Source organism: Cryptotermes secundus, unplaced genomic scaffold (assembly GCF_002891405.2).
Source record: "Cryptotermes secundus unplaced genomic scaffold, Csec_1.0 scaffold304, whole genome shotgun sequence".
NCBI classification, from domain to species: Eukaryota; Metazoa; Arthropoda; class Insecta; order Blattodea; family Kalotermitidae; genus Cryptotermes; species Cryptotermes secundus.
The window spans coordinates 2,167,397-2,176,175 of record NW_019721521.1 but is presented as its reverse complement, the minus strand read 5'-3'; the positions used below and the strand labels follow the sequence as shown (position 1 = coordinate 2,176,175).

Here is an 8,779-nt window from a genome sequence, read left to right as displayed (position 1 = left end):
TAAATTGTGAACGTCAACACAAAGTTGAAACCATTATGATACATGCTTACAAAGGGTTGTGGTGACCTTTTGATCTATGCTGAGTTTATATATATATATATATATATATATATACTGCTGAGTATATAAGATACCTCCATAACTACAAACCTTAGGTACACTATAACAATTACAGAAGTAATTTAGCATCGAATTATGAACTTTAATATTATGGTGGTCGGGAGGTAGATAATGAAGCCTTTTGTATGATACTGTCTGAAATGGGACTTACCGATTTTCCCAAAGACGGCTCATCCTACAGAAAAGTGATGTATTGCATAAATATGGACCTGATTAACATCTATATCTTTTATTTAAAATTATTTTGAAATGTTGCATATTTAACGAAATAGAAGGAAAAATAACCTGTCGCTCAGAAGTACGATTTTGTAATATGACTCGATTTGCGTAATTCGCGTGTTTGAGTGCGACGTAGGAAGAATCCTGAAAAGTTTTATTATTTAGAATTCATCGTCCTATATGACGAACACAGATTTTAATCATTTTAGAATGAAGACGTTATGGCATGCAGTACAATAGTTTAATGTTAAATTTGCCCCTGTGCTAAACTAATTAAGCATTACGCCATTATGACGTACGGGGGAGTAGATATATAGATCCACGTACTCTTGACCTCGGCACTAACTGGAGGTGAGTGGTCCCGGGGGGGGAAGAATTCCCGGTACTCATTGGATAGGAGGCTGGGTGGGCCCCGGAGCCGGTCAGGACGACGTGGAGAAGAGAAAATTCTTGATCTTACTGGGAATCGAACTCCGACCCCTCGGTCGTTCAGCCCATTACCAGTCCCTATACCGACTGGGCTACCCCGACTCCCGTGTAGAGTCTATTACAAAATATATTAAGCTATCAAGGAGCAAAACATTTCGAACAAATGTATTTCAGTAAAATCAGAATCATGCTAGCAGCCCGAGAGGTAGGCTACCAGAAGTACTCGTCGTGGGCTCGTTGCCACAGGATATGCGTCATCAAGGACTGGAGACGGTCAGGTGACGCATTTTTATCACATGCTCTGGTGTAACATAAGGAATGTTGTTCAGCCCTACTGTCGACCTGAAATTTCCAACCGTTTATGGCAAGTAAACAATCCAACATGTAAGTGTCTTACGCATCGCCTGTAAACTATCTCGCAAGGGTCTTTCACCTCAAATGAAAACATACCTCACCATATCCGATGTTGGAAACCTGCCGCTTATAATATCGAATGTGTATTCTTTGTGTCAACAAAATTCTGTGCACTGTTATCTCTCGCTCAAACTGTTCTCAGGCTGTCGAGGTGTCTCACACCACAGCACTGTGATCTGTGATTATTTCGTTCTGAACACAATGCATCTTATGGGTCTGATATATTAACATGGCCCACCATACATGCACTCCTCTTCCAAGTATACTTAAGTTTGATGAGTGTTCCGTGAAATTTGGCAAATTTAAATGGCTTTCGCGTTCATTTATTGCAAATACAAATGCAGTGTTCATGGTTTATGCTGACCGTCTTACAGTGTATACACTTTTTCACCTTATTCTTCACTTCCACACTACATGTTTCAGCACTAATGTGCCATCTTCAGGTGTCTTTGTGCACGTTAACTTTAGCTTTTTTATTGCTAGTGGGGTGGGACTAAGTCCCTTGTGCTGCAGCCACTTCTGACCTATTGTACCAGCCCCAGATGAAAGGTGAGGGTGATTGTGGAGCAATTGGTGGAATGAAGATTGGCAGGTGAAACCGAAGTACTCGGAGAAAACCTGCCCCAGCGCCACTTTGTCCACCACAAATCCCACTTGACCAGACCCTGGATCAAACCCGGGCCGCCGAGGTGGGAAGCGAGCGACTAACCGCTTGAGCTATGGCGCGGCCATAACTTTAGCTTAGTAGAGCCTACACTGCGGCATTTCATAATGTGTAAGTTCAAACGGATACATGTTTGTCTGGTTGAGCGACTTAAGTCTGAAAACCCCTATACGCGTTAAATGTTGAAGAGTTCGATCTTGTGCGATACAATTGCGTGCAATCAGCTGAAAGTCAACCGACTTGTCGCCTCCATCTTCCGGGTTGAAGAGTAAGCAAAGCGAGAAGCAACATGAAGCAGACTGCAAGCAAAGCTTTCCACTGCCTTTCATCTGATCACACGGCGCTACATCCCAGAATATAGAACCCTTCATAACCACGCATAGAGAACCTCAAATCTTACACATTAAATAGTACCTAAATTTTTTAATTTTTTTCTGGATGGCTACCAGTACAGAATTCGAACACATTTTATGTTTGAAGAAAGTCGTCTTCTGGGTTTTGGCGCCGTGTATTCTTCGTTTTGGCGCTTTCATCATAGTCATCGCCGTGAAAACCTCAAAACTTACATAGTGTTCCTCTATGGGGGGGCTACTCATCGACACATTCGTAGACTCGAGACACTGTGCACCCTTCCCTTCCTCCTTAGATGCAGAGACCATGGCATCATACCTCATTTCCTTCAGTTCCAGCACCACATTGACGCTGATCATTCTGAGCCCTTATTTATTTGGATGATTATAGATGAACGTGAAATTTATTTCTAATTAATTCTCGGTAATTTAAATTTCAAAAGTCTTATGTTTCGGTATTACTGGAAATGTATCGTGATCTATAATATCGTATTTCATCGTCTGGGACGTGCAATACGGTGTTTACGTTGAAAATTTCTAGATTCTGGCAGAAACAAGAAGTCCGGAGTTATAATATTTACGATCAGTCATAAATTTAGCTCGGGTACAGGGAACCGGACGCGCCTAAAAGGACAGGTCAGAGCTTGTTACAATTGTCTGTGAATGAGGGCCAGTATGATTGGGTTGCCTCGTTCAAGCTTCCCACGGAAGATGGGATGAAATGTATATATCAACACCATCTTTCGAATTCCCGGCGTGGGGGTGCAAGCCATTCCACAAAAAGGGGACTTTCACAATATTCCGAACTGAACGGACGTGACCCTTGCACGCTCCGGGACATAGCTTGCCGATAGTGTAACGCTGTAACTTAAAGCTAAGAATACATTAATTTAACAGTGTGGTGAATTAGCAGGTGAATAAACGTCAATTGGCTCAACTCTCAGAAAAACGCTTTCTTCGGCATCGCTACCCTGAGACCCATGCAAACCGACCCAGCTAGTTTCCCGTACCTATACCGATCTTCCTTAGTTTGATCTGTGAGAACAACTTGCAGTGGCCATCATACACTGTCCTAAGGTAGAAACAGGTGTAGCAGGGATAGCACCATTCCGACTGCGCCGATACAAGCAAAGGCGGGTTGGAAAAGAGCGGTGTTAACATAACCTCTGATGCTGCCGAAAGGATGTGCAGACGCACCACCTTCTCTATGCTACGTGAACGCACCCACTACACAAGGCGAGAACTGGACGCTGTCTCAAGAGAGCTGATTAAGTAAATTCCAAGCCAAAACGAAGAATACACGGCGCCAAAACCCAGAAGACGACTTTCTTCATAGTCATCGCCGTGAAAACCTCAAAACTTACATTTTATATTTATTTACGTGTTGACTGTAGTTGCCTATGAATCTTATTATTGATAAGGGAAACAAAGACCACGGCATATGTCACTGTAACACGTTTAGCTCAATAGTAAAGTGCTTTTTTTTTATTCAAGAGATGCCTGGTTGACATTGTTACATCAATATTTCTCCAGTTACCTCCAGAACTCCAGGATAGCTCACCGTAGTAAATGTTTCTTCCTCCCACACCCCTTTCAATATTCCCTTCAGAATCATCCTACAATTTCTGTATTCATTAAATAAAGTCGGCAATTGGCACAGTGTCATTAAATAACGAAGAAACAGTATTCAATTACACATTATTTGGAGCGAATAGAAATTAATGAAGATCCAGTCGTAAGTTAGCGATATAGTCATCAGCGGCTCGATCAATATGTTGGGATAATGGAGTAATGACGTTTGGCGTAATCCAGCTCATCCTAACCATGACACGCATTGAGAGAGTGGTTTCAGAATGTTTACTCTGTGGATAAATATAAACATTGTTACTACGTATGTATGTTATCACACGATTAAACTTGTTCGCCCAGACAGTTCTTCCAACCTCAATGTCTTCTTCATCTATCATGGATTATGCCCTTGACCTGTTCTAATTCAGAGTTCACTTCTGGAATAATTTATCCGATTAGACATTTGGTAAGAATTCTTTATGGGGGATCAGCCTATCGCAAGGCCTCCAGGTACGCATCACAGAACAACGCGGACATATAGTGTATTCATGCCCCGAGTGGAATTTAAACTCATAGTTACAGTGACTTGTTGCTCATGGTCTTACTCGCCTTAGACCAACTGTGACTGCCGTTCCAGTATTAATTTATGGAGAAAGGCCGCGCCATAGCTCAAGCGGTTAGTAGCTGGCTTCCCACCGCGGCGGCCCGGGTTCGATCCCGGGTCTGGTCAAGTGGGATTTGTGGTGGGCAAAGTGGCACTGGGGCGGGATTTCTCCGAGTACTTCGGTTTCCCCTGCCAATCTTCATTCCACCAAATTCTCCCTTATCATAATCACCCGGGGCAGTTACAATAGGCCAATCAGTGGCCGCCGTGCCGAGTGGAGCCAGCTGGACCCCCCCCCCCCGACTAAGCGAATTTAAAAATTTGTATGGAGGAGAAACTTGGATTAAAAAAAAAGGAGATGAGAATGATAATATTTTTAAAAATGACCGTAGACATGTGGCATGCAATATTTTACAGAATCATGAGGGATATGAAGCCATAAAAATAATTTAAAGACCCTGAAGTTAAGTTTATCCTTCAGTTTTCGCATATCTATGCCCCTTTTTTTCTCTCTCTCTCTCTTTCTCTCTCGCTGAGATCATATATATATATATAACTGATGGTTTTTGTATCGTGATGTTTTTCGTAATCTGCTTCTGATTTCTTCACTCTGCAGTCTATCTCTTGAAATTATACCCACTAGCAATGTAGGAAATCCCTGTCCTCTTTCCTTCTTACCTGAAGTAACTGGAAAGAATGCCAAACTCCAGGTTTCCATAATACCTTTTATAGGCCTATTATAGACATACAGAACGACGGGATGTAGGCTGTCGAGCTAATCCGTGTAAGGCAGGAACAAGTCGTATGGCTTAATGCTTATGTGGCAGCAATGATGATGTCACATTTATTCTAACTTGGTGACGCTGTAACAGCTTATCCACTTTCCGTTCATTTGAGACTGGGTTCAGTTTCCTCGGAACTTGATCTGTTCCTGTCTTATTCTGATGTACGTATAATAGCCTACTTTAAGACACTTTCAAGGCATATGTCTGGAAGGACAGTAAGTAACGTGCTCAAGTTGATAGCTGCTATAAAATATGCAAAAATGATATTAAAACAGTTTATGGAAGTAAAACAATGTAACTCGTTCACATGAAATGGTAATATTGATGACAGGAACGTACGAAAGTTACTGAAGACCGCCCCATAGCTCAAGCGGTTAGTCGCTGGCTTCCCATCGCAGCGGCCCGGGTTCGATCCCAGGTCTGGCCAAGTGGGATTTGTGGTGGACAAAGTGGCGCTGGGGTAGGTTTTCTCCGAGTACTTCGGTTTCCCCTGCCAATCTTCATTCCACAAATTGCTCCACAATCACCCTCACCTGTCATCTGGGGCTGGTACAATAGGCCAGAAGTGGCCGCAGTACAAGGGACTTAGTCCCACCCCATTAGCAATAATGAAATAAAAAGGTTACTGAATAAATTCCAACAATGTATTCATTGTTAAACAATTTAATATTTTATATTTAAAACTTCATTATTGATCTAGGAACGTTGATATAGTCAGGAGCTTATGACAACGTGTTCTTGCATTAAGAACAGAGACTGGCTCAAAATATTCGAATACAGGGTCACTGAGATTGATTATTAGGTTATTTAACGACGTTGTTTCAAGTGTAGTAGTTATATAGCATCGAGTGGGATAGGTTAACGATCTTTGTTTTGTCATTCATTTTACTACGTACCTTGAGTATGTGAAGCGTAGGCGAGTGTATTGGCTGCACTCTTCTTTCATCTCCTATATGAGTATATTTTATTCGTTGTTGTTGTTGTTGTTGTTACTGCTGCTGCTTTTATGCTCTATCTGTCCGTTACGCAGCGTCCTGCACAATCACATTCTAACTTAGTATTTACCTCTATTTGAGCGGCCTCCGTAGTCTAGAGGTAACGTTCCCACCTCATGACTCGTAGTACGCGGGTTCAAATACCCGGCGGAGGTCGTCGAATTTTTAAGGGCGGAAAATTTCAGGGAACAAGTCCTCCGGGAGGGACTTTAAGCCGTGGGTCCCGTGTCGTAGCTTTACGGCACGTAAAAGAACCTCATATCTCCAAAGGAGGTCACTGAGCCAAATTAACGGACGTTTCCCGCCCAACAGCAGTCTCTAATACCCCTGGTAGATGAGGGAAGCATTATAGATACCTCTCAGCTAGTAGAGCCGGTCTCGCTGGCTGGGCGGGACTGATGGTAAGGACCAGTACCGGTAGGATATAGAGACTGGTAGAAATCATAGAGGGAAGCACAGTGGACCAATACAGGTCTCAGTGCATGGGGAAACCCACTCTCTCCAATAACTAACTAACTAACTACCTCTGTTTTCGGTTTTTAACACGCTGTAGTCAGACCATTACACGCTTTGACACGTGTTTAATTCTATTCTAAGAAATACTGGATTTAATATAGGACATTTTATCTCGAATTTTATCTGGTCGCAAATAACCGTAGCCGTTGATATGCCTCTAACACTTCTCCCCATATAAACACGCAACGCTTGCCAAGATATGTTGCCTCAGACTCTGGAATGATGAGTGTAGGAGTGATAAATCGAAAGGGACGTGGGAGGAAGTGCTTGTTGCATGCTCGAAGGAACAGTGGAGGGACTTCGGAAACAAGGGAAATCTCGATTCTTGGATAGGATCCGAAACAAACATGGCCTGAATGCGAGTTGATTGCGTTACTAGTGCATCATCTCTTTCAGTCGGGAAGCTTACAGGGAAGAGCATAAATTCAGCTTGGTCGCATTGGAGGTGATGTCTCCTGAAGGGATTGAAGAAAACCATGATTTTGACAAGATTTCAACCGGGCACATCTCGAATATGAACCATTCCCATTACCGTTCTGCTAACCTGCTCTGTACAAGCTCATTGGAACCTGAATGCTAATGTTTGAGCATTAATGACTTTGTTAGTTCTGCCAATGCCCTGTGCCATGATGACAGTGACTGGGACTGAGCCTTGTCGGGCGTGTTATTCAGCCTGCTGACGTCAGTAGCTAAGATATGCAACGCAAATAGTTGCTTCAATAGCGGTATTCTTACAAGCCTGCTTCACAGATCTGTTTGTCCGTGTTGGCTGAGATGGGAATCTGGAGTTATTTTGTGCTCAAGCCCACTGCTAAAATTATACTCTGCCACGCCACCCCACCCCCATATTACAGAGCGTTTATTTACGAAGTCTGCGCTTTGTCTGTATCTCTAACAGAATCTTCCAGATACATTGCTGGTCTACTGGATTCTTAAATACCTAACAGTACGAGTCCTCGAAAATGATTATGGTCGCATACAAAACTACAGATAAAATTATGGTTTTGAAATTAAGTATATGTTGAGGTTCCTTCGTCAGGATTTAGGGCAAAATCATAAAACAAAAACAGCTAATAGATCCTTCGAATATGTGGCAAAATTCGAACATTTGGGAATGATAATAACAATTCAAAATTTGATTCATGAGCAAATTATATGTAAGGGCAGATTAAATTAGGGTAAAGCCTGCTACAGTTCAGTTCAGAACCTTCTGATTTCTCGTCTGCCGTCAAGAAACGTTAGCTATTAATTTGAACGCCATTGTGAACTTCCCAGATCTTCTCTCGCGAATGTCATTCGTGCAACTGATAAGCATACCTTCGTCACGGACGAACTAGTAAACATGTAGATGATTATGAGATGATTGTGTTGGGAAACGGAAGGTTAGTTGACTGATCTCTTTAGAAATTGCCAGGGGAGATCGAGGAAAATTGTGACAGAAGCAAGATATGATACGCCGTTGATACGTAAGCCTGTGTATGCTATGTAACACAATATTGACATACCTACAGCATTCTTCTGATAACGCATACATACAGAATCTTTTAAAATTAACGATGTTAACTCCTCCTAGTTGGTATTATTCGATCTTCATTGCTTCAGATTGTAAATAATGTACTTTTGAAGAAAATGTATTGTTTGTGTTTAGTCATTGCTCAGTAAGCCGTATGAACCATCAATAAAGGCCGTCCCATAGCTCAGGCTGTTAGTCGCTGGATCCCCACGGCGGCGGCCCGGGTTCGAGCCCGGGTCAGGCCATGTGGAATTTGAAGATGGACAAAGTAGCACTGGGGCAGGTTTTCTCCGAGTACTTCGGTTTCCCCTGTCAATCTTCGTTCCACCAATTACTCAACAGTCACCATCGTCTATCATCTGGGGTTGGTACAATAGGCCAGTAGTGGCCGGAGTACCAAGTGGACTCAGTCTCACCCGTCTCACCCTACTAAGAATAATAATAAGAAAAATAATAGTCTGTTTATTGTTATATATTGTTTACTTATGTTTTCTGGTAAGGTTTTCCCTATATAGTTATAAACATAAATTCTTGTCGCATATGTATTCATTTGTTTGTTTGTCAACAATAATAATGTTATTAACAGTGTGAAAGAAGTACA

At 42.2% G+C, this 8,779-nt stretch overlaps 1 protein-coding gene across 1 annotated transcript in view; it reads left to right on the top strand.

The window, feature by feature from the left end:
• LOC111875433 (xaa-Pro dipeptidase) overlaps positions 1 to 8,779 on the top strand; it is a 279,631-nt gene that overhangs the window by 118,224 nt on the left and 152,628 nt on the right. The gene's annotated exons all lie outside the window — the stretch shown is intronic.